Here is a 26,889-nt window from a genome sequence, read left to right as displayed (position 1 = left end):
TGAATCTTCCCCATCACCCCAAACTCTGAACTAATAGTGGTCATGACAAATGTCCCGCAGTCTGTTCTGCCTGTTGTTTTCTAATTATTAGAGTCAGACTGTGCTCTTCTTATTTGATCATACAGGCAGATATTAGGCTACCCCACTTTAGAAACCAAATTTAATCACTCGGGTGAAAACAACAAGATCTCTTTGGTTGAAGAAAATATAAATTCCAGGTTCATACTGTACCCTTGTTGCTGCAAACTTAGAAGCAGTCATTTTCTTTGGGGAATTCTTTTTTGGGGGACTACTTCTTAAAAATAGAGATCTATATGTCAGTGGAGCTGGAGTGATAGTACAGTGGGTAGGGTGTTTGCCTTGCACATGGCTGACCCACCAGGTTCATCCCTAGCATCCCATATGGTCGCCAGAGCACCACCAGGAGTAATTCCTGAGTGCAGAGCCTGGAGTAACCCCTGAGCATTGCTGAGTGTGATCCAAAATGCCAAAATATAAAAACCAAAAAAAACCCTCTATGCCATTGTCTTTGTTTGAACCTAGTGGTTCATATTGATAGCCTCCCATTCAAATCCACCTTCAAAGAATCCTCTTTCCCTTTTCCCTAATTTCAAAAACAAACAATAACAAAAACAAACCCAACCCTCCTCCTCCTCCTCCTCCTCATCATCATCATCATTATCATCATCATCATCCCTTGATCGTCGATTTTCTCGAGCGGTCTCAGTAACGTCTCCATTCGTCCTAGCCCTGAGATTTTAGAAGCCTCTCTTTACTTGTCCTTCCCAACCATGCTGCATTGGAGACTCTTTCAGGGTCCAGGGAATGAGACCCACCATTGTTACTGGTTTTGGTATATGAACACGCCACGGGGAGTTTGCGAGGCTCTCCCATGTGGGCAGGAAACTCTCCCTCTGGGAGAACTAGGTTCTAAGATGTCGAAACCCTAAGAGGAAGAAACCCTAGTAATTGAGCCTTGGAGAAACTAAAAATACAGAGGATTAAAAAAATCTTAAAAATCCACCCTTGGAAAAGGGGAGAGTCATGGATTTGCTTTTTTAAAATCATCACTTTTTTTTTTACACAAACCCTAAGTTTTCTCCCCCCTACCCCATATTAAAAATAAACACCTAGATTTTTTCACATTGCCCCTTAGCCTACATCGGGCCCCCATGTAGTTTTGGATTATCTTGATTTAGATCTCAAGAGCCAAGTTTTGTTCATTTTATTTATGTCACTTTTACAGCCCAGTGAAAGGAAATACAATTTCTTCAGTTAACGATGATTTGTTTGGCAGCCTGTGGAGTTTGGAGTTTTCTTAGCACTCAGGACGGGAAGTGGATTCAGGAAGTTGCCATCCCTGCCCTCCTAGAATTGGGGAGGGTGGGTAGGGGGCGGGGGTGGGGAGATATCTTCCAGAGTCCAGTAAAGATGACAGTGTCACTGTGAGCCTTCAGTTGATTTGTCCCAGGAATGGACTCTGCTGAGAGGCAGCCCCCTGTGGAGGTGCCCTGTCCTGTAGCAGGATAGGCCATAGAGAGTGAGTGTGTCTGAGAGTCAGGAGGGATCAAAGGTCGAGACCCATGCTGGATTCGGGATTTCGTTTTCAGTGTCACCATGGCAGATTTGGATGACTTGGGGAAATTGATGAACTTTGTTAATCATCCCCACCATAACTGGTGTACCTTCTCGAAGTGGGCTCCAAGCCCACTTCTGGCTACACCATAGTCTCTGGGAAAGTGTTCCGCAGTTCATGATGGTTCTCTTAGAATTATGGACCAAGATCAGTGTCTCTGCGGCCTGTCTCCAGTGGATGGTTTTGTGAATGCTGTAGGGAAACGGTTGGTGGTCCTGTTGAGTGTGACTTTTCCTTCTGATCCTCTTGTTTTGATGGGACACACATTCCAAGGGTAACCCCTCTGCTCTCCTTTATGGAAATCTTTGTGAGGCTTTCACATGAATAGCTCACTGTGAAATACCTCTTGGTTTATGATTTTGTTTGGGAGCCAGGGGGGTGCACACGCAGCAGGACCCAGGCCCACTCCAGTCTCAGTGGTGCAGGGTGATACTTGCTGAGGATCAAACCTGGGCATTCTGCCCTTCAAGCTAGCTCTCTGGCCCTGCTCATAATTTAAAAAGTAATGCATTCTGTCTTGTGGGACATGTAATATTACTTTTAGGCATGTCTAGTTGTTTAAAAACTATGTTATGTGGGGTCAGGGAATAGCTCAAGTGACAGAGCAAATGCCTAGCAAATGCAAGGCCTGTTTTGATCCCTAACACCACATGCTGGCCCCAAGCACAGCTGAGTTAGGCCCCAGACGTCCCCCCCACAACTCCACTGGCCCAAGCACCAAACCATCGGACCCATCTTTCTGAAGTGACCTTAGACCCCCAAATACTGCTAGATGGGGCTCCTACAATAAATTTTAAACACATATATTTTATGTGTTCTTTTAAATTTATTTGAATGTCACAAGATATTAAGAGATAATTTGGGGTCATATAATTTAACCATTTGCATAAAATATTCCAAATATCATATGAAAATCAATTTGCACCCCCTAAGTGATCATCTTATGATTTATGACAGGTTCTTTCTTTTCTGAATAAAGAATTTCTTTTTTCTTTCTTTCTTCCTTGTGGGGGAAGCACAGCTGAAAGTGCTCAGGACTTACTTCTGAGTCTGTGCTCAGGGATCACTCCTGACAGTGCTGGAGTGGGCACACGGGTGGGGAGGGGGCGGGGGGGAGCCAAATGAGCTACCAAGATGGAGCTGAGTTTGGTTGCATACAAGGCAAACGCCTTAGCCCAAATGAGAAAACTGGGGTTTTTTTGTTTTGTTTTTTATTTTATTTTGTTTTGTTTTGTTTTGCCTTTTGGGTCACACCTGGCGATGCACAGGGTTTACTCCTGGCTCTGCACTCAGGAATTATTCCTGGCGGTGCTGGGGGACCATATGGGATGCTGGGAATCGAACCCGGGTCGACCATGTGCAAGGCAAATGCCCTACCCGCTATGCTATCACTCCAGCTCCAAGAGAAAACTTTTTAATAGGAAAAATGGTTAACTGGGTATATTTCCAGAAGTCAATAAAATAGCTATTTCTTGAGTTTTACCACCCCTTTCCCACTATTACTCTTTTAAGGGAAACATGGAATCCCTTCCCTGTGTCCTAGGAAGACCAGCAGAGAAACTGGCCTCAGAGCCTTCTATAGGAGGTTCTCACTTTCTCTTAACAGAAGGCCTGGAAGATGACTGCTGGAGGCTCTTTTAATGCTACTAAGTCATCTGGAGGGGAAAAAATGTCTTTGGCTTGAGTCATGTGCCTATTGCCATGATCAGAAGAATGAAGGGCCATGTGGAACCTGTCTTTGCAGGAAGACAGGAGGAGCCGAAGAATGCAAACAAAACCCAAGTGGAAACACCCCCTTAGATGTCTTGACAGGGCTGCTGTCACGGGGTGCCTTCTGTTGTCCCGCTCCAAAGTGGGGATAGGAATACAGAACAATGGCAGCATATCTCCCGCTGGCTTTCTTCACCCTTCTGATAGTAGTTGAACCGTTGAGCTTGGTGTTACTGAGCACTTGGTACAGTGCTCTTCTCCAACAGGTTTTTTCTATGGAAGTACCAGGACAGACAAGAATGAGTCTTTTTGTTTGTTGTGTGTGTGTGTGTGTGTGTATGTGCGTGTGTGTTACACCCGGTGATGCTCAGGGGTTACTCCTGGCTCTGCACTCAGGAATTACTCCTGGCGGTGCTCAGGAGACCATATAGGATGCCAGGAATCGAACCTGGGTCTGGCCACATGCAAGGTAAACGCCCTACCTACTGTGCTATCGCTCCAGCCCCAAGAATGACTTATTGATATGAGGAGAGGGGGAGCATGGGGGGGAAGCAGTCAGAGTTATCTTCTTAGTGACTCTTGCAATCACTGCTTTATAAGTTATGGGAGAAAACTCACTCAAGGGGGTTGCCCAGAATTCTTCCCGTGATATTTTCAAGGCTCCTATTGATGGAGAGATTTTGCCTATGTATCTCCCTGGAAGCAGTGTGAGGCTAGAAGAAGCATCTGACAAAGGTTTTCTCAGAGAAAGAGGTAGCTGACCATTGGCTTCCCTTTGCCGTGGTGGTGGTGGTCCTTGAGGACCATCAGGGTTGGGATCTAACCCAGCGCCTTATGTGGGCATGCTGTACCACATTCCAGGCCCTAGTTTTGTCCCAAACTGGCATTATTTGAATAAAGTTAAAATCTCAGCATTTCTTATTCACCCAGCTCACAAGTTCGCTTATTTTATTTCAGAGGTTTTGTCTACAGTAGTAAACAACCTTGGTGTTGGGGAAAATAATATGCTAACGAAGCTTTCATTTTGAGTCTTTACTTTAGGTAAACCAATGGACTTTATCTTTGTTTTACTCTTGGCCAACCTTTGCTTGATTACTTTTTGGAGAAAGAGCATTTCACCCATGAGTCTGGAAGCCTGCTTCTGTCCTCTTGAAAAGCCTGCCACCACTCGCTTGCCTGAGTAGCCCCAGCTGCTTTCATATCACATGTTTCCCCGCCACCAACACTTCTCGCTAAAAAGTTTAGCAAATCTTTGTGAAAGCAGTTTGGATTCAGTGCATCCAAAGCCATTATTAAATATATGACAACAAAACAGCAGTTGTTCAGTTATTAAAACCTATTATTTTCTTTCGCTATCAGACAAAAGGACTGAGTTAATTCCAGCTGGTCAACCAGTTGCTCCAGTTTGTCTTCTCAGCATATTGAATACAGTTTGACAGTGCCATTTGATGAGGGAAGTCTTGCAGCCAGGCTGGCTCCTCTCTTCTGAAACAGGTTGCAGCCACATGGGGTACAGAGTTTTATCACCTTATCTTCTGATTCAGCCTTTTTTCTTGAAGACCAAATTCAATTCTTGAAAGGAGCTTGAAGAAAGTGTCAAGCAATTTTTTGTTTATTTCTAAAAATTCACTCTCTGTAGTTGGTATCTAGCCATCTAAGGTGTGGGGGTTTTTTGTGTGTGTGTTGTGGGTCACACCTGGCAATGTACAGGGGTTACTTCTGGCTCTGCACTCAGGAATTCCTCCTGGCGGCGGTGCTCAGGGGAATCATATGGGATCTGGGAATTGAACCCAGATTGGCTGTGTGCAAGGCAAATGACCTACCCACTGTGCTATTGCTCCAGCTCCTAGGTTTTTGTTTTAAAATACAAAACAGGATCTTTATTTTTTTTTTCAAATAATTTTTTTTTCCAAATTTGCCCTTTGGGGAGAAGAGAGCTTATCCGATGCAACTTGATTTGTTCCTAAGAGACCTCAAGGTTGTTGGCCTTTTGAAATTTGAAATGACAAATAGGAGTTTTAAATAAGCAGCTACTCTATTCCCATCTATCTTAATATGGCTGCTGCTCCTGGCTGCAGAGTGGCAAATTTTTGCAAGGCTTTCCCTTTATTCTTATTCTATCTTCATTTTGATGAGATCCAGGGTCCCTCTTGGTCTCTAGCAAAAACCATTCTCCAAGCTGCTGAAGCTCTGACCCACTAGAGCGTGATAATTTCTTCCACTTAACTACCATGAGGAGTGGATTGGATGGAGACCTGAGGAAGCTTGTCCATCTCTCACCTGTTCTGAGTCCACTGTCACTGCCAAACCTCCAATTTTTATATAATTCTATGCCTAAGGGTGGTTCAATTCAGACTGAATATTAGCTTGCCATTCGCTCATTTTGATGTTTCCCACTAAATCCAAATTATTTGTTAATTTTACTTCTACTCTCCCCTACCTGGTTATGTTAAGAGAGCATTAAATTAAAATTTGGAAACCTTATCAACAACTAATATATTAGTCATAACTACAGTAGAACCATTAATCTTTTATATTCTCATACTCATTTATAAATGTAGATACACATTTTTTTTTTGCGTTTTGGGTCACACTTGGTGATGCACAGGGGTAACTCCTGGTCATGCATTCAGGCATTACTTCTGGCGGTACTCAGGGGACCATATGGGATGCTGGGATTCAACCCCGGGTTGGATGCGTGCAAGGCAAATGCCCTACCCGCTATACTATCACTCCAGCCCAATACACATATCTTTTTTATTGGGGTGAACTGATCATTCATCATGGTTGTCAGGGAGTCTGCACAAGTTAGGGGGGATGACTGGTGCTCCTTTGGGAATCTCAGAGGGGCTGTTTAGCCCAGCCTAGCTCTGGAATTTTAGTCATCTTTATATCACAGTCACTCCGTGACTAGGAACAAAGCTGTCTCTTTGGCTGCCCTCTGAAGTGGAGAGCATTTCAATGAAGAGAAAGTAGATTAATGTTGGGCATGAACTCGTACAAGCCAGACCTATAGATCCCATACATGTCTCAGCAGTGATTGGTATTCTGGCAATATGCATCAGAGGAAAGCTTTGAGGAGCTCCTGCAGAGGGAGAAAGGTCTGGAATCCCCCAGTGTCTCCTGTGTGCTCGCTGGGTCCTAGGGCACCCCTGCTTCCCACTGTGGCCCTGCCTGTATCCTCGGCATGATGCCATGCCCTAATAGTGTCCAGGCTCTTGTCTTCCCCTCCTCTAAGGATCCTTAGGAAAATACCACTCTTTCCAGAAGAACGGAACTGTTTATCTTTAAGGAACCAGCTCTTGAGACTGTATTTGATGTTTGCACAATTGGAGTCTTCTTTGCTGTGAATGTGGGGGGGGGAAGGTGCTCGCATGAGGAAGAAGCAGTATCTCCCAGTCTGTTGTTCCTCTTCTTCCATCCCTGCCTTTCCTCCTGTCACCCCATCACCTGGGTCCCTTCACCCTACAATAGAGATTCTATACATACTCGGGAGCCTCTCCATCTGCTTTGAATCTGGATTTGGTTCTGTTCCTCAGTTTTCTGATCTGTAAAATGGGCACAAACATCTTTTCTATTGGAAGATTAGTATTAGTTTTAAGTGGGTTCACAGAGAAGTTGTAGGGCCTATTTCTCTTCCAGTGCTGGTGATCATACCCTGTATGGGTTATCTATATTCTAGAGTTACTGTTAGGGAAAAAGAAGTTTTAGAAACCTGGGTTAAAAAGTATTGGTTTTTCAGTATTTTGCAGTAATACTAAAATTTCTGGTCATGGTATTGAGTGGAATAGATCAGCTTTAATGAGAGAAAATATCTATTAGCATCTTCCAAGCTTCCCAGAAAGTAGAAAGTGACTTTCTTCTGGAGGTAGCAGGCAAAGAAATAACTAATTGCCTGAGCACTTTGTGCTAAGCATATGCTTTGTGCAGACATGTAAAGCTAGTAGTGATCTTACGAGTTTGTTCCTGTACTAACTTTATTTTATTTTTGTTTTTGTTTTTGCTTTTTGGGTCACACCCGGCTATGCACAGGGGTTACTCCTGGTTTTGCACTCAGGAAGTACTTCTGGTGGTGCTCAGGGGACCATATGGGATGCTGGAAATCGAACCCGGGTTGGACGCGTGCAAGGTGAACACCCTACGCGCTGTGCTATTGCTCCAGCCCACACCTCTACTGACTGTAGAGAATAGTGAAGAGGTGCTGAGAGGTTCGAGGACCTTTGCCTGGGTAGCACTGTCTTCCTAGCACTATCATCCTGTTGTTCATCGATTTGCTCCAGCGGGCACCAGTAACGTCTCCATTGTGAGACTTGTTACTGTTTTTGGCATATTGAATACACCATGGGTAGCTTGCCAAGCTCTGCGGTGAGAGCGGGATACTCTCAGTAGCTTGCTGGGCCCTTTGAGAGGGACGGAGGAATCAAACCCAGGTCCACCGCATGCAAGGCAAACACCCCTCCAGCTGTGCTAAAGCTCCAGTCCTTTGCCTGGGTGGGGTAGGCAAATAATCTGTGGGGTTTCTGAGCTCACCGTGGCCCCCTTCCAGACTGAGGAAGGCTGGCATGAAGAGCGTTATGGAGCAGAGCTGAGCTACTCATTTGCTTTATGAACTTAATCCTATTATCTCTTCAGCTTGCTAGATAATCTAGGAAGTCGTTCCTCAGTTGACATCAGATTGTCTGTTTCTAAGCTAGTTGCCCCAAATGAAAGAGCATCACTTTTTGTTTCCTCTGCTTTGATCAAACTTCTCTGCCCCAGCCCCTATGTTATAGCTAAAACACACAACAACAACAACAACAACTCCATCTGGTGGGGCTGAGAGTAAGTTGTTTGAGAGAATCCGAACAGGGATCTCCTGGTGCTGGCATTTCAGTGGGTTCACGAGCTCCCTTCCACCCAGGGCCTCAGAGCGGAACACACCTGATTCTCCTAGCCTGAGTAGCGGGCATGCAAGAGGGTGATTCTGAGATTCCCTTCTCACTGCTGGTAGACCACAGAGGGGAAATAATCCAAGAGTCTACAGTAGAGCAGAGGAAGCATTTCATGTCACTGTTCGTTGGACTCTGGTGGTCTTGGGACGTTGGGGGCTTCCTTTGAAGTGCTTGAGAAGAAATATTCAGTCACATCATAATCTTCAACCTACATTTGTACTCCTCCAAGAGAGAAGCAACAGCAAAACTAAGTCTTGGCCTTCTAGACAGAATTAATAAAAAAATAATATTTATTGTTTTGGTCACAGAAGCTGAGAAAATCCCAATAAGTGATTATTTAAAAATCATTTATTATACTAGATACTTTAAATTGCTCATCATCAGTTATTTAGAATCCTTATATTGTGAAAGATGGGAAAATAAAAGTATCTGCTATAGAAGTTGCAATTTTTTGTGATGAAAAAACTGTTCTATGATTTTTTTTATTCTTCTAGAAGAAAATGTTCCATGAAATAATTAGTGCTTCTAAAATGAAACTTTGAGTTTTTATGGTATTAGAATAGCTGTCATTGCTGAAATGAATGTTAGATAAATTTGAATATTTATTTTTGTGTAATAAACATTTTGAACATAGAAAAACAACCAACTTGATTGTTCTCAGGTGAAGTTCAGACCACAAATTATACGAAACTGCAGATAATTGCAGATGATTGTACTAATCACAATATGCAAAATAAGTAATGACTAAGCACCATATAAAGGTTGTCTCCATGGTTTTTTAAAAAAATAAAATAGTATGTTAAAACTGGATAGTCAGTAATATTATTCAGGAAGATAAATATAATTATACTTTGACCCTTTTAAAACGAATTGAGGGAAATGCAGTTTGTGATTTTGTCAACTTTATTTTTATTGTGTATAAGATATAAATGCATTATTTTTTATGATGCAGGGACAAAGTGATGTACACAGTGCCCCCTAATTCCTGTTTGGAGCCCAAAGTTCCTACTTCTAAAATTATTCTTGACTTGAAGTGATAAAAATATGTTCCTTATGTCTGATTTATATGTTAAAAAAATTCATTTAGAAAATTCTACAAAAGGTTCTTGTTATCTGAGGAAAATGAAAACTTGAAAAAAAAGCCATTTAAAGTAAATCCATTTAAGTGAATATTTCATATTATCATGAGACAAAACACTGGAACTTTACCTTGCCAAAGAATTAGCCAAAAATGATAAATATAAGTTTGAAAATACAACTGCGATTACGATTTGAGGTTAGAATATCATTTTGACCTTCAAGTGAGAAAGACACAAATTTCAAATGTTGATTGTTTTGAGAGGAGTAAACTTTGGACCCAAATTTTATGATTGTACATTGCAGCATTTTTAAAGATCCTGAACGAGGGTCAGGCACTTGCCTCGCACACTGCCAGGACTGGGTTTGATTCCTGGCCTTTGATTCCTGGCCTTTGGTTCCCTGAACACAGCCAGGAGTAAGACCTGAACACCGCCACATGCAGCACCCAAACAGCAACAACAATAATCAAATACAATCATGACTGACATTTATATCTTAAAGAATGACTGATTTTACAAAATTTTGTTCAAGATCTTAATTACATTTTTTTCTTTGAGGTCTTTTGTGTTCTTTAATATTAAATTCATTGTGTATTTTAATCACTGTGTTGCCAGGAACTGAAATTTTTTTCTCTTAAACAATTGTATCTTCATCAAACTGGTCATGTTAAGTAACTGGCCTTGTTTTGCCTGTGGATAGCTAGAATGTTGCTAGATGAGCCTCATGAAAATTCTGTCTTTGGGGAACAACATTGACTTCTACCTCTAGTAGTGGATGCCCATCAATTTGTGGGAGATACAAAAGACTAACAGGACTGGGTCTAAATGCTGAAAAAGAGGAAATAAAATCTTGCTGGGGGGTGGGGCACTTGAAAGAGAGCCACGTCATGCAGTGCTCTGGGGCGAGTCCTGGTTTTGTGCTCAGGAGAGACCCTGGATTGGCTTGCTTTTCAAGCTCATGTTCTCCCTTAAACTGGTACCTCACTTGTTAATCTCTATTTCCATCTGCTTTTCCATTCTGGAGAAGCCCATGTTCTCTTGAACTCTACTTCCTCTCTTTCTCTTTCTTCACATCTTTCTAAGTTTCAATAAAACCTATCTTGCTTTAAAATAATAAAAGCAGCAGCAATATCAACAACAATGAATCTTCCCTGCAGTGCTCAGGAAATTATATTCAGAGCTGGGGATTCAAACCAGAGTTGGCCACATGCAAGGCAAATACCTCAACCTTGTACTCTCTCCCACCACAAAGATGGAGTTTTGAGAGTGGATTCTACTGTCAGAATGATTAAATATTAGGAACATTTTAGGTTTCTAGAAATAGTTTCCTGAAATAGTTCCCGCAGATTTAGAGCATCAGGACCCCTGAATTGTTTGCATTAATCCATGGCAGTGTACTCTACTGGAAGAAGACAGATTCAGGGGGAGACCCCTGTGTGGGTGTCAGTTCTGCTCCTGTGTGATCGTGGACGTCGTTTAAGCCTGACTTGTCTACACTGCAACAGAAAAAGGTAGAACCAGTCCCTTCTCATCAAAGCATTCTATGATTTTAGGAGGTGGGTGTCTTTTTTTTTTTTTTGCGTGTTGTGGTTTTGTTTTTTTTGTTTTTGTTTTTTTGCTTTTTCGTCAACCTGGCAATGCTCAGGTTACTCCTAGCAGTACTCAGGCAACCGTATGGGACGCCCAGGATCAAACCAGGTCAGCCATGTGCAAGGCAAACACCCTACCTGCTGTACTAACGCTCTGGCCCCCAAAGGTGGGTGTCTTGAGCTATATCATTGTGTTTTCATAGAATCCTAGAGTTAAGTAGGCATCAACTTATTTTAGTTACTTCCACTCCTTATATATTCCCCCCCTTGCGGTATCCATATGTAATCATATTCTTGGTAATGTTGTAATCAGCACTTGGAACAACATAAATTGTTGATCAAGAATTTTAGTAGTGTTATCTCTTCTAAGTGGTAGAAGAGATACACCAGAACCTTAAATTTCTTTTCTTTTTTTCCCCCACACTTAAATCTGTTTAATGCTGCTAGAGAGTCTATTGAATAAACATTTATTAAGCTTATTCTGATCACAGGGCAGTCAAGCATCTCTGTACTTTGGGGGCCCTTGGGGGGGGGAGCTGCTATCATAGACATCGTTGCAAGTAGACAATTTTGTAAAAATAAAAAATGCTGCTCACACATGTAGCAGTGTTCTGTGTGCATTGCAGAATTTAAATGCCCTTTCCTGTTGCTGTAAACAGGAAGAAACAGACTAAGGCAAAGTGTCTGGCTAAGTGTAGCAAAGGGAGGAACAAGGAGAATTGGGGGGACAAAAAGGTTCCTTTGATTGCTGCCAGCAGGACGTCTATGCAGAAATTCCTGAGAGCTTGGCGTTAAATAACAAGGAAAGCAGGGAATGACCCAGAAAACAGGGCTTGAATGCCTTCTTCAGATGCCTGGCTCCCCTGTACACTGCATCTTGTGTCTCCTCACCTGGGAAGGTTGGGGACCTTGAGCCTCCCTAATCCTTGAGTCCAGCCCTGAGAACAAAGCCCTTAGTCGTTGCTGGAGGGAAGACCGTTTTAGGGAGCAGATGAGCAAACACCCTCCCACTACCACCACAAGAGAAGCCTCACATAGAATTTGTTAACCTCTGTTATTAAAAATTGTAGCACTTTTCCTATCTGTCTAAGATCTCGCACTTTATTGGGACATCCTGGGGAAATGATATTCTATTCATCTGTTTTAATTAGACTTGCTTCCCCTTGCTTTCAGGTGTGGGGGGAGGGGGGATGGCCACTTTCCCTTCTTACCTGTGACCTCCCCTTTGGTCTGTGGGGGACTTGATTCCTCTACCTCTGGGTCAACACTCTATTGCTTATTTGATTTAACTTGCCGCATTACTGTCTGAGATGGCTATTGGGCAAGAGAGGGAACTGGGTGTTGGTGAAACTGAAGGGAACTTGGTGGTTTGCAACAGTTGATGGCAAAAATTTGAAGCTGTCAAGTTAAAGTAGATTCAGTCTAGGCAGTTTTAATTGTGATGTAAATTACCAAGTAGAAAAATATAAGAAAAAAGAGGAGAATTACTTAGGGAGCTGGAAAGGTAGTACAAAGGGTTAAGCACTTGCTGTGTACACAGCTGATCCAAATTTGTTCCTCAGTACCAAATATGATCCCCTGAGCATGACCAGGTGTGCCCTCCCCTCCCCCAGAAGAGAATTACATAGAAATGATGTATTAAGTCACACTCTTTTAGTTCAAATGAGAATGAGAGGTATTTTTGATAAAGAAGGATATAGTTTAATATTTTTAGTCATTAGACAAACATTTCATCTTGCATATGTATTTTTCATTTTTGAAAGTTATGTCTTTTCTTATGTTTAGGTTCGATCTACACTTCTTCTGTTTCCTAAAACAAGAGAAGAAAATTGCAAAAGGATGGTGACGACTTTTTGAGTTTCATGCCACAGAGGTAATTTATGATTATAGCAGAATGTGTTTTCAGTAGTTATGGAGACCAGCAGGAATAGGAGCAAACAAGAAACCAAGGCTTTGGGGTATTTTCTGTAACATACAGAAATTGATGCTGTATTGATTTACTGATATTAATGTTTTTCTTGCCGCACGGCAGAGTCTGGCAAGCTACCTGTGGCATATTTGATATGCCAAAAACAGTAACAAGTCTAACAATGGAGACATTATTGGTGTCAGCTTGAGCCGATTGATGAACAATGGGACGACAGTGCTACAGTGCAGTGCTAATGTTTTCTTTCGGGTTTTGGAACCACACAGTGGTGCTCAGGGCTTACTCCTAGCTCAGTGCTCATTCCTGGTAGCACTCAGGAGACTATGTATGGTGTCGGGGATTACACTGGGTCCAGCTATATGCCACGCCTGCACCCTTGTACAAGCTCTAGAAAAATTTAAAACAAAGCATGTTCTTCTCAGTGAGCATTTCCAGGGTCAGTCTCCCTGATGTGCTGGGAGTGCTTCTGGGGAGCCCAGGATGCAGGTGGAGAAGGGGGGCTGGCCCAGTTCAGGGGCTCTCAGCACAAGGGAAAGGGGAATTTGACCTGGGAGCCGGGGTGCGGCCTGTGTGGGGGTGTGATCAAAAGCTCTTGGAAGTAGGGGAGTGCAAGTGTTTTGCTAGGCCAGGAGGAAGACGATTACCAAGAGTTGATGAGAAGCCTGTTGATCACATATCCTAGCCTGACCTTTGAACCCACCTCTTCTGCCCTCTGTCCCAGCTGCCCCATCTCCCATTCCTTGATACGGCAGGAGACTAACCCCCAAACATGAGATAAAGCACAACGCAGTGACCTTTTCTGAAAATGTCTAAACGGCCCAAGACCATGGAAATCGGTAATGTGAACTATGAGGTACATTCAGCTTTGCCCAGTTGTGCTTCTTTTTTTGCCTTCTCCTCCTATGCAACACTTTGTTGCCCTACCTTCTCCGCCCTGCCTTCTGTCGGGGACTGGGTTCTTCTGAGTACTTTCTCATGGTCAAGTTTCTTTGATCACCATGAGAATATTAGCAACAGAAAATGCTTTTTCTCTAAACTTGCTCCTTGCGGCGAAGCACGTAGAACAGTGTCTCAATCAGTCACAGGTGCTTGATAAGCACTAACTTAACAAAGTATTCATTGCTTCTCCTTGACCAGCCCAAAAGTTCTGTGGGAGACAGTATTACTCAATTACAAATCTCTCTGGTCTGAGACCCCCACTGGTCAGTGGGTGCCATCCCCACACTCGCCCTCTCTCAGTAGGGCTGAGGAGCGTGCTTGGTGCTGTTGCCCTACCGACTTTGGGTAAGCTTTCCCATCAGCCCCACAAAGCATTTGAGCATTTTATAAACTTCCGAGAGTGGACAGAGGAGTTGGAGAAGGGAAGTCAAAGGCATCAGCTGCCAGCCGGGTGTCTGTGCAGACCGTGGTCACTTGCCCTGTTCCACCAGCCTGTCTCCAGGGGGGTGAGGGCGTGGGCAGGAAGGCTGTTGCAGCTTTTCACTGCTGGGTCTTCCCCTGTGGTCAGAGAGGATGTATGTGGCAATTCATCTGATGACAACATTGCTGTCCCTCGGAAGACGCAGGGGGCCCCATGGCTCTGTTTTCATGCCTGTGTGTGGGGCCCCACTTCCGTGAGTGTGGAGCATGGAGGGAGCTAAGTGTGGTAAGCGATTGGTCCAAAGAAGGGGCGTGGCTGAGAAGAACTCCAAGCCCTACCCACCGTCTCTGAGTGTCCGAACTGGGTGTAATTCCCAGCATCCCATGTAGTCCCCCCAGCACCACGAAGAGTAATTCCAGAGTTCAGAGCCAGGAGTAACCCCTGAGCATTTGCTTGGTGTGACCCAAATAGCCAAAGGGCGGGGAGCGGGGAGGGGTGCGGGCAGATGTTGTCATCAGTTTCTAGGGGCCAGAGAGATAGTAAAGCCGGTAGAGCAATTGCCTTGCACAAGGCGGACCCAAACTTGATCCCTCGCATCCCATATGATGCCTCAGCACCGCCAGAAGTAAACCCTGAGTGCAGAGCCAGGAGCCAGCTCTGAGAACCATCAGTTGTGGCCACAAAACAAAACAGAAAGAAGTTTCCAGAGCTTCTAGACTATGTGAGTTTACCTAGAAAGGAAATCGAGGGTACCAGAATTTTCACTTTCAGTCTTAAGAATAGTTGCCTTTTGGCATTGGTTAGAGAATGACTGAGAGGCAGTCATGAGATGTTAATTTAAAAACTTTGGATGATTTATGCTTTCTCTTATAAACACACACACACACACACACACACACACACGCACGTGAGGCGTCTGATTTTAGAAACACGTGCCTTTGCTTGTCAGGCTTTGTGCTGAGGCAGCTCAAGTTTCTTCCTTGCCAAGTTTTAAGATGCTCATCCCGGGTCCCCTGACTGCTGCCAGCCCATCCTGGTCCCTCCCCAGGGGCGCCTGTCACCTCTGCAGTCTGTCCTCACATGCCCATGTCTCCACTACACTCCCTTTCTCCCCACTCTGTCACTTTCCCAGGTGACAGCCCTAGTTTTGTTGCCCATGTCCCCAGTCCCCTAGGCAGTCCCCTGCTGATGTTTTTCTGCTGTAACCACAGTCACTCCACGGAAACTCCTGGTCTAGGCCCTCTGGTGCTCTGGGCCCCTCTCAGGAAGCCCCCCACCCCTCTCTCTTTCAGGGCCCTTACTTTCTGCCCCTTGGCCTCAGGAGGGAATTTGCAAGCTTGTTTTCATTTGCAAACTCCTTCCCTCTCTCCACTTTGCCTGGCCAGGCTTGACTGGAACTCTGTCCTTCAATGAGTAATATCCTCTATCATTGTCTGAGGTCTAGATATTTGGGTATAGGCTGAGCCCTGAAGTTTAGAATCTGAGCCATGCCTGGAGGGACCTTTGAATGCAGGGTGCCACCTCATGTCCATTTTATCTTGTTTGTCATGCAGAACATTGTTATGGGCCTAGAATCATGGAACTTCGTCACTCTTCACTCGCATCCTTAGGGCATTGCAATGCTAAATCCACTAACCTGGAATACTTTCCTCTTTTGTTGAGAGGAGCTAAACCTATTATGGTGTCATTCAGGTACCTCTCTGCCAGGAAGCTCTCTGGTTCCTGGCCCCTAGACCCCACTAAATAAAAGTCCTCTTAGCTTCAACTCCCTACTATACTTTGATGTCTCTCAATTCAGCCAAACTGATTTCTGTAAAAGCAGGGCCAGATTCCTCTCGCATTGTCCGCAGCACACTGACATCTAGAAAATGCCAGACATTTTGAATCCTTCATCCTTTGACTGTCCCCTACCTTGACCCCTTAACCTCGACACAAAGATGTTGCTTATTCTTCTTCTAACAATGAATGTCATGAAGTCCCAGCAACTGCTCTTCAAGCAGAGCTTGAAGCATGCCAGCTGAGGGTGCCACTCTCCTCAGATGTAACGCCAGAAACTTGCTCCACTTCTTTAGTTCTTACACCAGCGGGCCACATGCGCCTTCCTCTGCGAGTGAGAGTAGTGTGTTAGTGGAGATGAGTGATCCTTCTATTTCTAGCTAGAAACCCAGAGGTTGCACCTTTCATGAGTCGCCTTCTATAAGCAGGCTCCAGCAGGGAGAGAACCAGGCCTTCCATCCACTCCTCAGGGTTCTCCTTCTAAACTGGAAGAGGAGAACCAGGAAGAAGCCAAAGGCCAGGAGAGTTCCAGTGCTCCCAAAACTCAGGCCTTCTACTCACTTTAATTCTTTTTGTCTGGACAAGAGTTTATTGTCCTCAGGCTTTATTATCTGCATTGATCTGGTTATAGCTTCCTTCCCCTCTCACATACCAGCTTTCGCAATGAAGATTCTAGAAGGGACGTGCCCACACTTATTTGGCCCTACTACACCCTGCTTTTGGAAAATAATTGCTCGTATGACCCCCAGAAATATGCCTCCTTTATGTAAACAAACAGATCGCACCCTGTCCCAAATGGAACCTGAGGCCTCTCCTACCCATGAATCATTCCAGCAAACCCCCTTCCCCCCGCCAAGGGTAGTTGGTTTCCTCCATTTTGGGAGAAACTGGTCCAGACCTGTTGACTCCCCCCGTGAGAGGGCCTCACTGTCATGCAGAGATCCATGGCTTCCTCGTGGCTTTACTCCATTTCTCACAAGCATTTCTTTACCCTGAGATGCAGGGAGCAGAGGCAGAAGGATCTCCAGGTGTCTTCATGCACATACTGGGCATTTCGGAGTTGAACGTAGAGCTTTAAGATGGATGGCCCTGAAGGGAGCATCAAGCATGAATGTGCTTGTGGTGATGTTTGCCCGAGAGCTCAGGTAGGAATGCTCAAGGAGCGATCGTTCCACCTCCTCTGAAGAAATTCCTCAGAGCAATGAAACTATGTTCTTTTGGTGACGCTGACAGTTCTCTGGGCTAGGCCGGACATGTCTTTCCTCATTGGCTGTTTTCTTTGGCTGGTGAATTGCTGTGTGTGGCAGAACAGAAGCTCAAGAGAAATGGGGCTCTTCCAAGATTTACTCCTTTCATACCTGAATATTTTATTGAGGCGTGGAAAAAGATGGCTTTCAGTGGCCTCTGTGATCCCAGGCTAGTGGTGGTTGTTGAACTAATGGGGACAAGATACAGGTGAATTTTCAGAAGGGGACATTGCTGGAATGCTTGCATTCAATAAAACTCAGACTTCTACGTTTTTATATTTACAATTAAAAAAAATTTTAAATGATTGCTATCTGGAGCAACTGGTCAAAATATTTTATTTTATTTGGGGGCCCCATCTAGTGCTTCCCATGGCAATTCCTGGTTCTGTGTGAAGGAGTGACCCTTGGCTATGCTCAGGAAACCACGTGTTCGCCCAGGACTTTAACTGGGGTTGGCAGAATGCAAGGCAAACACCTTAGCTCCCCGTACTAGTTCTCCAGCCCCAGGTCGGGGTATTTTTCTTCATTCTCATTTTGGAATGTTTCTGAGGTAAGTGATCTCTGGTCTGGGGAACAGATGGGTTCTGACCCAGGAAGAACCTTTATACAAGTGACTGGAGTTGCTACTTCATAAAAGCTTCCAGTACCCCAGGTCACAGGTGTGTGCCAATCGAAGGGAGTTGAAAAGTCCACTCCAGAGCCAAATGGGTGTTAGATCCTAGACACATGCCAACTGAAATGGAGCCCTGTGTGTGGCCCAGGACCGTTGTCAAAAACAGACGAGCTGGCTCTCGTTCTCCCAAGTCAGAGTCCAGCAGAGTGTTCCAAGAGCCAGCTGCTTGGCCCTGGGAGGTGAGATGTCTCAGGGCCCAGGATGACCTCTCTTGTCGTGCAGGAACCTGCTGCGCCACCCAGTTCTGTCCACTCTCCTTTGAGGAGAGAAGATCACTGTGGACTCCATGCAGTCCCAGAAACAGGCCTTTGCCATGTTGTCAGGGTCAGAGGCCACATGGTAAGCTCTGCAATGTCGGTTAGCTGCCTGCTACTGACAGAATCTGTGCTTAGCAACTTGAAGTCTTTATTTGCGAGCAGATTATATCACACATGTGAGTGTTGTGGGCATGCGCTCATGTCTCTTCTTTGAATGAGGCAGAGGGTCGAATGATCCTCCCTATGTTTATGATATATAGCAAAAGGACATGGGTGTAACAGGTCTTTATTGTAAATCACGCATCATTTATTTTTGAGTTGTGTAACAGAGTTTATCCAATTAAAACAACAATTTTGAAAGAAGAAATCTCACTACTTTGTGGCAAATAATTTCATAAACAACTTTCAAGTTAAAGACAATTTGGAGAATGATTTACAACATAAAAATTGTATACCAGTAATATAAACTATTTAAAAAAATTATTAGTGAATCACGATGAGATACAGTTACAGACTTACAAACTTTCATGCTTGCATTTCAGTCATACAATGATCGAGTACCCATCCCTCCACCAGTGCCCATTTTCCACCACCCATGGTCCTAGTATCCCTCCTGCCGCCCCCACCCTGTCCCCTTCACCCCACCCCGACTCTGTGGCAGGGCATTCCCTTTTGCTCGCTCTCTCTCCTTTTGGGAATCATGCATCATTATGGAACATTTGGGAGGTTTATCACTCGCTATAATGGATGGAGGGCAGGGTGTGATTTTTCACCATTTGGAAGGATAAGTCTGTTTTATCCGTAAAATACACGGGGGCATGGATAGAACAAAGTATGATATGTAAGCTTGTGACTTAGGGAATATCACTTTATTAGAAATATTACATCAGTGTGTGGTGGGACTCAGGACAGTGATAGACAGTGTGCTCCTGTGGAGTTCTGAGGGCCTCTGTTGGTTGGAGCAATATTCTGCAGATAAGAGGATTTGTTTCTTATGGTATTTCAAGTTTTACACTGGTCATACACATACCCTGTATTAATTGACCTGATTGCTTCAAAGATAATGTGAGGCAGGAAGCATCAGGGTCCATCGGAAATATTCTTTTTCTAATTCTGAATGCTAGAATGCTATTCCTATTACATGTCAGTTGGAATTGTGGCTCTAATTAGTTGATCTTGAGATGAGGGATATTATAATGAACATTTCAATATAGCGGTATGCCATCTTTGCTGCTTTAAAGATGGCGGCCACGAGCCAAGGAATGCAGGTGACCTTATTAACTGGGAAAGACCAGGAAATAGATTCTCTATTAGAGCCTCCAGCCTCCAACACTGCCCTGCTGATACCTTGCTTTTTAGCCTAGTAAGACCCGTTTCAAGCTTCTGTCCTCTGGTACTATCAAATAATAAATTGATATTGTTTTAATCCACCAACTGCATAGAGGTCTGTTATAATAGGAAACTATCCAATGTGGAAACCTGTTTCTATTTTGGAAACATGAGACCCTCTTGGTTATTTATGAAATACAATATCATGGAAAATTTATGGAATATAAATAACTCAAAGAAGAAACTTGTCAAAATTAATTAAGAGAGCTCACTAAGCTAATTTGTTTTACTAGAGTAAGGGCAGGAAATGAATTTCTTCACCATTATCACCACACTACCCCTTTCAGTACCTGGTTCATTACTCTTAAAAAATTCATTTAAAATTTTTTAAAAAGTACTATCTTTCAAGGAGTAAAATATATAGTAAAGTATATCACTTTATTATCTTAAATAAATTTCCTGCTCTAGGTAAACAATGCCATATTTTACATTGTCATTTAGAAAGGAGAGATACAGTTAGATTTCTTTTAAGTTGCTGGGTTTAAACAAGTTATTTTGCTCTTTTGGGTTATGGGAACTTCTTTGACTATTTCTTTTTCAAGAATCCCTATTTCTAGCCCTATTTTACTGCTGCTGATGTTGTTTTGATGACCAGGGGTCACATACAAATCACACATTTGATTCATTTAAAATTTAAAATTAAAAAAAATTAAATTTAAAATTTTAAAATAATTTTTAAAAATTTAAAAGTACAGAACTGGTGAGCATGTGTGAGCATTTCTGTACCTGTCAGCTGTAATATTGGCACTTTTTTTGTTGTGCTAACCAGCAATTACACCTGTGACTGCAGTGCTTACCTGGTAGTGTATATGCCAGAGATCACACACAGTCTCCTGTCCTCAGGACACCAAACAGCAAAATTACTATAACCACACTCGTGCAAAGACATGACCCTGGGGATTTTACTCACTCACTGCCTCATTCTTGCAAGGCAGGTGTTTTTACCACTGAGCCAGATATAGGCCCTCCAGGAACTTTTTTGTACCTGCCCACTGTTGAAGTGTTAGCTTGTTCTTTGTTTGAAATAGTGACTTGTATATAGCAAGTTAAAAACCTTAAATTGATGGCCAAAAAACAAAACTATTGCTCTTTTGTGTGACAGTTTGGGGAGCCTAGTATTATTTACTTGGCAGCATGGGTGTTATTACCAATAATATTTTAGAATTCAGAATATTTCTTGTGCTAATTTCTTCACTCATTCTCTGAGAAAATTTCTGCTAGGATTTTGCTATATCTTTATCATGGAGGGTGGGTAAATAGGACATGTCCCTGAGAAATCCATATTCTAGATGAGAAGAATGACATATGGGTAGAAAATGAGAACTCATAGTCGCCAATATTAAAAAAAATTTGGGGGTGCAAAGAAGAAATAATATCCAGCTTAGCAGGGGGAAGGAAAATGGCAGAGAGTAGCAGGCATTTGAGCCAGATATTGGGTGATCAGGAGGAAGTTGGCAAGTAGAAAAAGAGGACTTATATCAGAAGCCCCTTACCCACTCACTCTCAGGCCTAAGCTTGACATTCTTGCATGAAACTGTCATTCATGGGAGCTGGAATGATAGTATGGCGGGTAGGGCATTTGCCTTACATGAGGCCGACCTGGGTTCAATCCCTGGCATCCCATATGGTCCCCCTGGAGCACTGCCAAGAGTAATTTCTGAGTGCAGAGCAAGGAATAACCACTAAACTAAGCATTGCTGGCTGTGACCCAAAACATTAAATAAACAAACAAACAAATAAATAAATAAATAAATAAATAAATAAAACAAAACAAACCCTGTGTAATTCATTTCACCTTTGCCTTCTACATTTGATCTTAGCCAAAAGACCAAGAAATGATTCACCTTTACCTTCTGGAAAATGATTGTCTTTCTTTTTTCCTAGGGACAAACCCTACCTTGCAACACTGCACAGGTCCAGCCATGCCCAGAGGCCACTAGGGATATATCCCCTGGTGCTCAGGGGACCACACAGTGCTGGGGATAAAAATCAGGGCTTCGTGCATAGAAGAATTTTGTTCCATCCCCTTGAGCTATCTTTCTGGCCTTGGAAAATGATCTTCTTGAGTGACATTGCCAAGCCACACAGAATGGGAGTTAGGATTTTCTTAGAAAGTCCAATGTTTCTTAGAAAATCCAATGTTTGCATTGTCAAGGCAGTTTTTTTTTCTGGAAGGGACCAAATAGCAAACAGTTCAACTCTGTTGTTATAGCATGAAGACAGGGATAGATTACATACATGGGAGTGAAGGGACATGGCTATGTTACAAAAACACTTTACTGACAATGAGTCAGATCTGGCCCGTGGGCTACAGTTTGCTGGTTCCTGTTCTAGAGGAACAATTTTGCTATCATTTGGTTCAGTAATATAGAAATACCTAGAAAGGTAGAGTGAGGACTTACAGGGTTTGCTATCTTTTTGAGCAGTCAGTTACCATTTCAGAATGTGTTCTTGAATATCACTAAGAAGTAATAGCATACTAGATTAATAATGGAGCCTCAGATTGACCCCAGTTGCTAACATTTCAAATCGTCATGGTTAATATTGAACAGATCTCTGAGAATCCAGATATAATACATCTTTAGTTTATTATAGATGAATCCAGAGAGAAAACCACACTCCATTTTGGAAGCGGATTTAACACTGGGCATGTGTGTGTTTTAACTCTGAAATTAAACAAAGCAAAGCAGAAATAAGAGATTTGTCAGGGATCATTGCGAAGAAATAAAGTAAATATCCAAACAGATGACCTGGGATGGGAGAAGCCTTGAGTGTAAAGCCTGGATACCACTGTCTCCTGGAAAAAAGCAGAAACATCTGGTTAGTGTGATGAGAAAGGGCTTTGTGAAAAGAGGACCAGACCGCAAAAGCAGATACATCTTGACATCTTAAAGCAACAAGTCAGAAAAAAAATCTGTCTTTAATAGCTGATGCTGTGGGAAATGTCAGTAAATCCAGAGATAGAGTGAGGAATCAAGCTAAGCCATAATTTTTTTTTTTGAAAACACGTATTTCCAAGAATATTTCCTTCGAGATTCAGCGGGGTTGGAAAACCATGAAAGCCCTTTAAAAATTGTTACCAAAATGAAAGACTAGGTGCCCTGCATGGCTGAAGAGTTTTCTCTTGGCCGAGGGTGGGGGCTTGACTAAGTATCGTTTCTGTTGGAGAGCTCATTTCTTTTGAGTACAACATTTAGAAAATCAAAAGCAGACTCCGTTTCTAAGAGTTTCAAATTGGATGGTTCCAATTGGATTGAAGCTTTTTCTCACCGACAGGAACAGATTAAGAGCTATGTTTGTGCCTGTTGTCTCTGGAGATCCCTTCGCTTGGCATCCTTGGTGCTGGATCTGGTTCCCCACCAAGCTCTGTGCTGTTGTTCTTAGAGTTGAACTGAGGGAAAAAGGGCACAAAAGATGGAAAATATGGGAGTTGATATCTTCCTGGAAGACATCATACATATTAGCGGGCTTCAGTCATTCCAATCAAAACAATTTAAACTTTTCCTTGTGTTTGGGATCCTGGGCATGAGTCTTGAATAAAATAGACATGACTTGGGGACATGAATAAAGAACCCCAAATGGGGAAGCAGAACTTTACTGGTTCTCCTGCCCCTACATCTCTTTCTAACAAACAGGAAGGAATCAAACTTGATTCTGTTGTGCTTTTGTGTAGTGTTTTTGACCCTTTTCTGATTAGAATAAGCTTCATAAAACTCAGAAAACATATCTTTGCGTAGGAATTTTAGGGTAGCTTCTCAGAGAACAATCCCTAAAGCTGTAAATACTTTGATGTGGATTATGTCGAACAAACAGTGTTTATATAAAAGGCTTTAGGGCTGGGATTGTGGCTTAGTGGTAGAATGCTGTGCCTGCATGTAGGAGACCTAAGGTTCATCTGGACACCAAAACAGAAACAAAAACAACCCCCCAAAAGGCTTTAACATGTAAGCTAAGTAAAGTTCCTTATCATTAGATTTTCTTCCCCGTTTGACAAAGATTTTTGATAAGTTAATTATAGTAAAGGATATCTATAGTCTTACATTCTTGCTGACACTCCTCTTTCAGAAAGAGCTAAAGAAAGGTAATCTTCAAAGCATCGTTGATGTATTTTAGAAAGCTTTGAAGCTTTTATTAGCTTCACTGGAAACTTTTGTTTCCTGGAAAGTTCACTAATAAAGAAATAGTTTCTTGCAGAAATAACTCTGGTAGCTGTGTACAGTATTCAACCTAGACAGTAGGCATGCCATTCTATTAATGACAAGAATTAATATCTGAACTGAGTCTGAGTCAACGGCTTCCATGATAAAACTTCTAAATTCTTGAGTTGTAATGTTATAGGAGTCTAATTAAGCTTTTCTTTAATCACTTGATCTTTCTTTAATCATTTATCTATCATCACTTCTATTTGCCCCTGAGAGGAAATATGTTTTCCAGCAACTTAGATGAGTGTAATTAGATATAGAACTTACCTGCTCTATCGTCACCTCTCTTTGTCAGCAGCACTATTCTGTGCCACTTGCCCATTCTGATGATTCTCATTTCCTCCTGTCCAGACCCTACGTGGTATCTCTGCTCTCTCTGCCTGGGTGGCAGTGGTAACTTGCCATCCAGTTCCCCATTTCTTCTGGTTTGTTTCTACATACCCTACCCCACCAAGTCTATTTTTCCTCCACAAAGCTCAAGCAATGTTTCCCAAATCCAATTTCTGGAATAATTGGGGGGAGCATAATTAGCCTTTCATGCATTTAGGTGATATTCTGATATTTCACTGAAAGAAGGTAAATTTCAAAAAAATATTTTTTAAAAAAGAAAAAGGTAAATTTCTCATGGAGTGCTAAGTAATTTTTCTCTTTCCTGAAATGGGGGTGATAGGCCAAATGAAGTTTAGAAACCTCTGAAATAGAGTGATTCTTTTTGTTTTGTTTTTGCTTTGCTTTGGATATACTCAGACTGATTAGAGGATTTGTATTCCTTTTCTTTTGTTAAAACATGTTTTATACTGTGTTTATTAATTGAAATTAAATTTTTTCCAATAGATGATTCTTGGAGTGGAGCAAAAACACAGCGGGTAGGGCGTTTGCCTTGCATGTGGCTGACCCGGGTTCAATTGCTCTGTCCCTCTCAGAAAGCCTGGCAAGCTACCAAGAGTATTTCACCCACACGGCAGAACCTGGCAAGCTACCCATGGCATATTCGACATGCCAAAAACAGTAACAACAAGTCTCACAATGCAGACATTACTCGTGCCCGCTAAGCAAATTGATGAATAAGACGACAGTGCAACAGTGCTACAGAGTGATTCTTAAGAAGTAAATCAAGTTCATGTTTCTGATGAACTTGCCCATACCTGACAGTGACTTATGAAATTCCAAACATAACCCCAACTCTCTCTTTGGCACATGGCCTGTGCTGTGCTCTGACTCACTAGCAGGTCTTGCCAGCTTCCCTTTGCCTCACTTTACTCCTAAAACGTGGCTGCTATACTGGTTCCTTGTACACACTTCATACTTTCATCTCAAGACTCTTAGCATTTGTCCTTCTTTCCACTACCTGGACACTCTCTTTAGTTACTCACCAGTTGTTTATTCTTCCACAGAGACATGTGACCAGCTACTTAGAAATAGAAGTCCTCCCTTTTCTGATGCTTCTTTTCCTTTCCAACTGTTTTTAGCTGACATTCAGTCTTTTATTGACTGACCGGTTTATTTGAGATGTGAGCTCCATAAAACAAGGACTTCATGTTTTCATTGTTTCCGTATTGCCTAACAAACATAGACAACCACGGTGTGTCTGCTAGATGTCAAGTGAAGGAAGGACCCAGAACCTCTCATGGTTTGGTCTGCACTTATAAATTATGTCATAGTACAGTTATGTTGTTCAATAGTACAGTGATATTTTGTACTATTCTGCGCTGCTAAAAGCTTGCCATTCAACTATAATTTGCTTCTGACCTACAGATTTCAGCAGTAATCTTGCTTTTACCCTCATATAGTGGAACATATGAACTGCATGTGAACCTGGAAGTCGAGTAGTTTTATAGTGGACATCTATGTAAAAGGGCATAATCCTGAGTCCTCCCTTCTTTCCTCAGAGATCAGCAGGTACAATGTTAGCACCAAGAGAAAGAATCACATGTTCAAGTCTGTTTAAGACAGAAGAGTCCCTATGCTTATCTAAAGGTTCAGGAGGTTTTTTTTTTGGGTTTTTTTGGTTTTTTTTTTTTTTTGCTTTTTGGGTCACACCCGGCAATACACAGGGGTCACTCCTGGCTCTGCACTCAGGAATTACCCCTGGTGGTGCTCAGGGGACCATATGGGATGCTGGGAATCGAACCTGGGTCGGCCGCGTGCAAGGCAAATGCCCTACCCACTGTGCTATCTCTCCAGCCCCCAGTTCAGGAGTTATTTTAAGAAATTTTATATGACTGGAATACTATGCAGCTGCTAGGAAGGTGAAGTCATGAAATGTGCTTATAAATGGATGACATGGAGAGTATCATGCTAAGTGAAATGAGTCAGAAAGAGGGACAGACATAAAAGGACTACACTCATTTGTGGAGTATAGAAGAACATCACATGAGGCTGACATGCAAGGACAGTAGATACAAGGGCCAGGAGGATTGTCCCATAACTGGAAGCCTGCTTCATGAGTGGAGGGGAGAAGGCAAATGGAATAGAGAAGGGATCACTAAGAAAATGATGGCTGGAGGAACCAGTTGGGATGGGAGATGCATGCTGAAAGTAGATAATGGACCAAACATGATGACCTCTCAGTGTCTGTGTTGCAAGCCATAATGCCCAAAAGTAGAGAGAGAGTATGGGGAATATTGTCTGCCATAGAGGCAGGGGGAGGGCAGGAAAGGGGGGTGTACTGGGGATATTGGTGGTGGGGAATGTGCAGTGGTGGAGGGATGGGTGTTTGATCTTTGTGTGATTGTAACCCAAACATGAAAGCTTGTAACTATATCACTATATAATTAATGATTCAATTTAAAAAAGAAATTTTATATGACTAAAGGAGTCATATAAGATCTTTCCTTCTATGAACATGCAACCAGTAATCTTATTATCAATACTGCCTGAGAAGAAATTGGGAGTGGGAGTTCATAGAGGAATTTGGATAAATGGCTTGGAAAACTTGTAGAATATAACAACAGAACCATTACAGAAGATAAATTTGTTATTTAATTGCTGCTTTTATAAAAATCATATTTATTTGGCACAGAATTTACATGCAGTGAAAACCACTCTTTCTATCTATCATTGTCAATTCTGACTATCAAAACAAATGCCAGTGACTGTGAGGCTCTTAAATA

The 26,889-nt window shown here is 42.7% G+C and overlaps 1 protein-coding gene across 5 annotated transcripts in view; it reads left to right on the top strand.

The window, feature by feature from the left end:
- Window positions 1–26,889, top strand: part of SVIL (supervillin) — a 233,216-nt gene that overhangs the window by 32,106 nt on the left and 174,221 nt on the right. For all 5 annotated transcript variants that reach the window (XM_055147550.1, XM_055147547.1, XM_055147549.1 and 2 more), the window contains exon 2: window positions 12,731–12,818. The gene's annotated coding sequence lies outside the window, so the exon portion shown is untranslated. The remainder of the gene's footprint in view (window positions 1–12,730; window positions 12,819–26,889) is intronic.

This window comes from Sorex araneus, chromosome 9, assembly GCF_027595985.1.
Source record: "Sorex araneus isolate mSorAra2 chromosome 9, mSorAra2.pri, whole genome shotgun sequence".
In the NCBI taxonomy this organism is placed as follows: domain Eukaryota; kingdom Metazoa; phylum Chordata; class Mammalia; order Eulipotyphla; family Soricidae; genus Sorex; species Sorex araneus.
The sequence above is the reverse complement of the archived record's forward strand: the minus strand, read 5'-3'. Positions and strand labels throughout refer to the sequence as shown.